Source organism: Phyllostomus discolor, chromosome 9 (assembly GCF_004126475.2).
Source record: "Phyllostomus discolor isolate MPI-MPIP mPhyDis1 chromosome 9, mPhyDis1.pri.v3, whole genome shotgun sequence".
Classification (NCBI taxonomy): domain Eukaryota; kingdom Metazoa; phylum Chordata; class Mammalia; order Chiroptera; family Phyllostomidae; genus Phyllostomus; species Phyllostomus discolor.
Window position 1 is genome coordinate 51373551 of NC_040911.2, and position 7127 is coordinate 51380677.

General features: G+C 40.4%; 1 pseudogene; it reads left to right on the plus strand.

The window, feature by feature from the left end:
• The first annotated feature begins 1744 nt into the window (after positions 1-1744).
• Positions 1745-2149, plus strand: LOC114506025 (annotated as a pseudogene).
• Positions 2150-7127: the final 4978 nt, after the last annotated feature.

Here is a 7127-nt window from a genome sequence, read left to right on the forward strand (position 1 = left end):
ACCCCTATGATTCAGATGTGGAATGTTTAAAGTTGTCCTGGAGGTTCCTAAGACTCTCCTTATTTTTTTGAATTCTTGTTTCTTCATTCTGTTCTGGCTAAATGTTTATTTCTGCTGTAAACCATTGATTTGAGTCCTGGTTTCCTTCTCTTCACTATTTGTTCCCTGTAAATTTTCTTTATTTCACTTTTCATAGCCTACACTTTTTGCTCTATTTTGCAACCATACTCAACTATTTCTGTGAGTATCCTGACTACCAGTGTTTTGAACTGTGCATCTGCTAGTTTGGCTATCTTTCGTCACTTAGTTGTATTTTTTCTGTAGCTTTGATCTGTTCTTTCATTTGGGTCATTTTGTGTGTGTGTGTGTGTGTGTCAGTGCACCTGTTAAGTAGAAAAGGGTGGAGCCTTAGGTATTCACCAGGGCAGGGCAACCCACATTGCTGTGTTGTAACACTGTATGTCGGGGAGGAGTCTGAGAGGAAACAATACCGCTTGTTCAGCTCTCTGCCAGTTTTCAGTCACTTCCACCATTACCCACAAGCAAATTGGGCCTTTCTGGTACTGATTCCCAGGTGGGTGGGTTTGTGTACATTCTAGGACCCTGTGGGTCTCTCCAATGAACTCTCTTGTGAGGCTTGGATTTTCTCCCACTGCCACCTCAACCCCCACAGGTGTTTTTCAATCAGAGGCTTTGAGGCTTTATTTCCCCACACTGGAGCCCTGGGTTGTATGGTCCATCTCTCCCCCCAGTTTACCTGCAGGCAAATGTGGAACTCCCTGGTCCACCAGCCACTGCCTTGCTGCAAGTCCTCTCCACACAGCTGTCTGTCTCCGCCCCTCCCACTGGTCTGGATGAATGTTTATTCTTTAACTCCTTGGTTGTCAGACTTCCACACAGTTCAATTTTCTGTCAGTTCTGGGGGTTTATTTTGTTGTTTTTAAATTTGTTGTTGCTCTTCTTTTGGTTGTATGAAGAGGCAGAGTGTATCTACCTATGATGAAAGAACTCTATTGTGACATTTTTAACGCTTTACCCTTTTATTTTATCTGTGGTTGAAATTATTTATAATTTTAATATCTAATATGATAGACTTCAGCTCTGGTGCCCTCTATACCCTTACAGAAGAAATGAGCAAAACTGCCTTCTGACACACTTCGCTCACACAAGAATAACTATCCCTTTGAAAGATAAGATAGAAGAATAAAGTGAAGACCTTCAAGAAAATTTGAACAGTTTCCTCTGAAGACATAATTGTCTCAAAAGGTAGAATTCAAAATTATTTTCATAGCTTTACAAAAGAATTATAAGACAGAAGAGACTGCTGTTCATTCTAACAGAGATGTTCAACTAATAATCTCAAACACCTCTCAAGAGTAGATGTGCTCATATTCTACTTATATTTAGTAACAATAGGAAGAAAAGTAATATAACTTTAGACTGCTCTGTGAGCACAAAGTAAATACAATAAGTCCTTACTACATGTGACCCCAATGGTCATCATATCCAATGAATCCTTCTACCGAATTCCTATAAAAAAGAAGACCCAGAGCTTACAGTATTATTTCACTGGGTTTCAAATTCATATCAGATAAAGTAATTTTCTTAAATCACTGCAAGTAAAACTTGCTGAGCCATCCATGTGGAAACACTGCCATCACATCCGGAAGAAAACAAGGATTTAAAGTACTCACAGTTTCCTTTTTGTTCAACATCTTATCAAGGCAGCAGTGGTAGCAGCTGCTTTTCATGTTTTGCTATGTTATCCAAGGACAAGAAGAAGAAAGATGCTGGAAAGTTGTCCAAGAAAGACAAAGACCCAGTGAACAAATCTGGAAGCAAGACCAAAAAGAAGAAGTGGTCCAAAGGCAAAGTTCAGGATAGGCTCAATAACGTGGTCTTGTTTAACAAAACAACATATAACAAATTGTGTAAGGAATTATCCACCTACAAGCTTATAACCCCAGCTGTTGTCTCTGAGTGACTAAAGATCTGGAGTTCCTTGGCCAGGGCAGCCCTTCAGGAGCTCCTTAGTAAAGGACTTATTAAACTAGTTTCAAAGCACACAGCTCAACAAATTTGCACCAGAAACACCAAAGGTGGGAATGTCCCAGCTGCTGGTGAAGGTCCTACCACCTGTACATTTTGAAAAATAAAACTTTATTAAATCCAAAAAAAGTACTCACAGTTGGAGTGGCTGGATTGAGCTTGGAATAGCAACCAGGAATAGCCAAACAAGGTAAGCAGTGAAACAAGTATTGATGGGGGTTCAGTTCACTGTTAAATCCCCCTGTGAGGAGCACAGAGCTAGTGCATTCCACTCATTGGCAGGGTCTGGCAAGGGTCCACGAGTGGGAACAGGGAAGACCAGTCTGGGGAAACTAATCATCCAGACCACCACAGTGGGGGGTACTGTCAGGGCAGAGGTGAGGGGCAGAGAGGAGTGCAGTTGTGGGCCATGGGGCTGGGATTGGGGAGCAGCAGGAATCCAGCTGAGAGTAGGGTTCAGCAACTCAGTATGTCTGCAAGCTCAATAGTGGTCAAACAAACAATATGGTGACAAATCATCAGGGCCAAGTTTTGAACCTTCAAGCCCAGGTCTCTTTAGGGAGCAGAAGCCCCAACAGTCTGGCTAATAACGAACTTTCTGAGCCCAGCACCCAAGAACCATAAGAGTACTGAGTTACTTTCCAGTTGTCTATCCTCAGTGCACATCACAGTGTTCTGCCATGATTTTGAAACCTGGGAACTTTGTCAACAGAAGAATGTTAGATCTAGGCAGGCCTAGGAGGAATGAAAATCACCAGGTGAGAAAATGGCACTATGCGAAGCTGCCTGCAGACCCTACCCAGGAAGATTAGGGTCTGGGGTCAGCCTATCCAGCATAACAGGATGCAGCTTTAACCCAGCAACCAGCTCTAACCAATCAGCCTCTAATACCCCAACCGCAGGTTTTTGCATTTAAAAACCCTGATCCAAGAACAATGGAGGGAATCCCAACCTCCCTTGGTTGGCTCCCCAGCCTCCCTTGGTTGGTCCCACTTTCTTCTTAACCTCCCTCGGTTGGCTCTACTTTCCCTCTTATAATAAACTAATAAATCCTGCTCTCCTTAGCTTGCTGTGTCTGTCCAGTTTCTTGAGTGACTCCGACCTAACAAAAAATATATGTAGAACTATTTAGCTCATGATCTTTCTTTTGAGTACATACCAGATTCTCAAATCATTTTTGTTAACAGAGACAGAAAGAGAGAGAGAGGAAGAAGGATGAGGAGGAGGAGGAGCAAGAGTGGAAGGATTAAAGGAAGGGAAAAGAAATAAAAGATTGAGAGGAAAGGAAGGAAGGAAGCAAGGAAGGAAGGAGAAAGAAAATGGAAAGGAGAAAAGGAAAGAGATAGAGAGGGAAGAAGAGAGATGGTTTGGTGGGAAAGCTTGCACACACCACTGTGATCGCCTTAAAGAAATTAACTATTTTCCAACTATACCTATCATCTTACCCGTCCTTAGAACACACTTTGGGGTAAGAATAGATAAAGTCCGCAATAATTCTGCATAGTTTAGGATAACTTATGCTTCACTTTTATCTTAAACATAATCTAGAAGAGAGAGTGCCTGTCTCCCTCTATCTCCTGCTCTCCTTCCAAGAAGCATGCCCACGCTTTTCCCTTCCCCTCTTCTTCCCCACAGGCATGCATCCATCAAACCCTATAGGGCCCATGAGATTTGCAATCAGAGAGCAATGGGCAGTGGCAGCTCATCCCAGGCTAATCCCCTGAACCTATTCCCAAGGACCCCTTTTCTCTGACTTCTTAGTCAAAGCAGCTCAGCCTAGGCTCATTTCCCCAACTGATGGGGGAACTCAAGAGTTAAAATTTTTTAGTTTTAATTTACAGTTAAGAGGCTTAGTGATTCAAGTGTATAGAAAGCTGTTGCTCCAGGAACTGAAATGTATGACCAGACATACCCTAATTCCTGGAGACCGGCAAGCAATTCAAACTTTGTGCCCCAGGATGTGCCCCAAGCAATCAAGATGGTATCTGAGTTATTGTATACTCCAGTGAGGAAACTTCTGCCAACCAGGACACAGATAAAGAATTACAGTCAGCAGATGAAGGGATGCTAGAAAAATTGCCAGGCTGCAGCTTTTATCTGATTAAAAGCTTTATCTTTTCCCCTGAATTCCAAACCCCTTACCTACCTACCCTTTCTTCTCCTTATAAAAAAGTTTGGCTGAAGATGAGATGAAATGTTAAGATGGTTTTTTAGGTACATTACCTGCCATTGTCTCAGATTGCTGGCATCTGAATAAAGCACCCATAAAGATCCATCTTTGTCTCTACTTATTTGTTCTTGTAGTGATAGGCAGCATAGATGCAACCTTTCTGGTTTCACAACTAGCTCCTCTCCTTTTGCTTCTATCCTAAGCCCTTCCTTGTTTCACTCTCCCTAGATTTAATAAACATCCTCTAAAAATCACCTGGACTTGCCCTAACTGGTATGGCTCAATTGGTTGAGTGTCATCCCACAAAGCTAAGGGTTGCTGTTTCAATTCCCAGTCAGGGCATATGTCTGGGCTGTGGGTTCAGTCTCTGGCTGGGGGTGTAGGAGAAGCAAGCAATCGATGTTTCTCTCTCACATCGATGTTTCTTTCCCTCTCTTTCTCCCTCCCTTCCCCTCTCTCTAAAAAATAAATAAATAAAATCTTTAAAAATTAAAATAAATAAGAGGCAATGTCTCAAGAGAAGAAACTGTCACTCAGAAATATTGTACTAAAGCTGATGAGGTTGTGAACTGACTAGACTCAGGACAATTCATGAAAGAAGACGACTATTAATGTTTCCAGCAGATGGCGCAAGCTGCCCTCTGCTATGATGAGACTTCTCACGGTATGACCTATTTAGTATCAAAATAGGTTTCCTTTTCACATGGTGACTGAAACAGTGGCTCTTTGCCAGGTAAGGGTCTAGGTTAGGAAAGAAATTGTTCAGTGGGATTCCAGGAGATGCTAAGTAGAAAAGACAAAATGTGGATGCTTTTTAATTTATTTCTCATGTTAAACTGTTTTAAAATGTGTCATGACTTCACCAATAATAGTATTTCATTCTCATCATTTGGGGCTTTGAAAAAGTTAAGAATTCTCCCAAGATAGAGTTTTAGATTGTGTCCCGAAGGACAACAAAGTACCAAGAATTCAGATATTTGAAAATATTTTTATTAATTGGTGAGCGGCTCATAATGGAGAAACCTTTCCTATAACAAAGCTAACCAAACCTGAAAGAAACCACAGGGAAGGGGGCATTGATTAGACATTACTGAAATCAGCCAATGTTTCTGCTGCTTCGCTAGTTACTCACAAATTAATATAGTGATCCTGCTCACACTTTGAGTTCTAATCTATGCATTTCTTATGAGCAAGCAAAGAGTAAACCCGAAAGCATTTACCTCTTTGGGAAGGTGGGGGACATAATATGTCATCCCTGGGATCATCTTCACAATCTGGGACAGAAAGTAGAACTTGAACTTGATTAATTAAAGTTTCTTAAATGCCTGCTCTCATAAGTTTCCAAAGAAACAAGAGTTTGGAATGTTCGGGTCAGTGACTGATTTCCAGTGAATAGTTGTCCTGGCAGCACCTACTATCTTCCTTCCCTCACATCCACTGTCATCGTAACTCTCTACAGTCTACTTTTACTGTCAGTCGCCACTAAAACTTTATTTTTTAAAGATATTTTAAAATATAAAAGTAATTTTTGTTAACTGCAGAAAGCATTGGAAAACACTGAAGAATATAAAGGGGAAATCATCCATGATTGCGTAGAGAATGGCAACACATAATTCAAACAAAGAGCTTGTGTCCAGAATATACAAAGAATTTCTACAAATCAATTTTTAAAAACAATAAAAAAAATGGTCAAGAGATTTGGACCCTTCACCAGAGTATACTCAAATGGACAATTACAGTTTTGTTAGTGAAAACCATAATGCATGTGATGAATTTAAGCTTTGTCCACAAATTCTTTGATCCAGTATGCCTCCTGATCCACAATTTCACTATCATTTCTGTTACCCACAACCATCCATGATCCAAAAAATTAAATGGAAAATTCCATAAATAAACAAATTTTAAATTGCACTCCATTTTGAGTAGCATAATGAAATCTCTTGCCTTCTATCTCTGTCCTACCTGGAACTCAACTTATCCCTTTTTCCACCCAATAGTCACATAGTAGCCAATTTATCAGATTGACTGTCTATATCAAAGTGCTTATGTTCATGTAACTCTTATTTTACTGAATTATGGCCACAAAACACAAGTGTAGTGATGCTGGCAATTCAAGATATGCCAAAGAGAAACCGTACAGTGCTTCCTTTAAATGAAAATGTGAGTACAGTATAGTATTTTCATAGAGACCACATTCACATTACTTTTATTGCAGTATATTGTTATAATTGTTCTATATTATTATTGCTATTATCATTCATCTCTTACTGTGCCTAATTTATAAATTGAGCCTTATCATAGGTATGTATTTATAGAAAAAAAAACAGTATAATATACATAGGATTTGGTACTATTTGTGGTTTCAGACATCCACTGGGGGTCTTAGAAAGTGTCCACATGGATTACAGGGAATGACTATAGACTTAAATATGGGGCCTAATTCCACCCGCCCCCCTTTGTCACTAGTCTAGGTGTGGGCACTGGCTTTCAACAGAGAGAATAACGCTGATGAAACATGAGGCTTCTGTGATTCAGCCGGAAAAGGCCCCATAGCTTTCTTTCACTCCCTCCCTTTTGTTCATTCAGGCAGTGTGAAACCTGCCATGTCCTGTAAGGGCCCACAAGGCAAGGATCCTAGGCCTCCTGCCAAGAGCCAAGTGAGTGAAAGACCCTGAGCAGAACTGCCCTGCTGAATCATTCACAAAGAACTGGTGACTCACACAAACTGTGAGATAACGCAGTTTTTAAAACATCAAATTTGGGAAAAATTTGTTACACAGAAATAAGTAAGTTATACAATGAGATACTACCACACATATACCAGAATAGCTAAAATTTAAAAGTTTGACATGTTAAGAACTGGTTAAAATATAGATAATGGGAACTTTCATTCCACTACTGGGAGGAA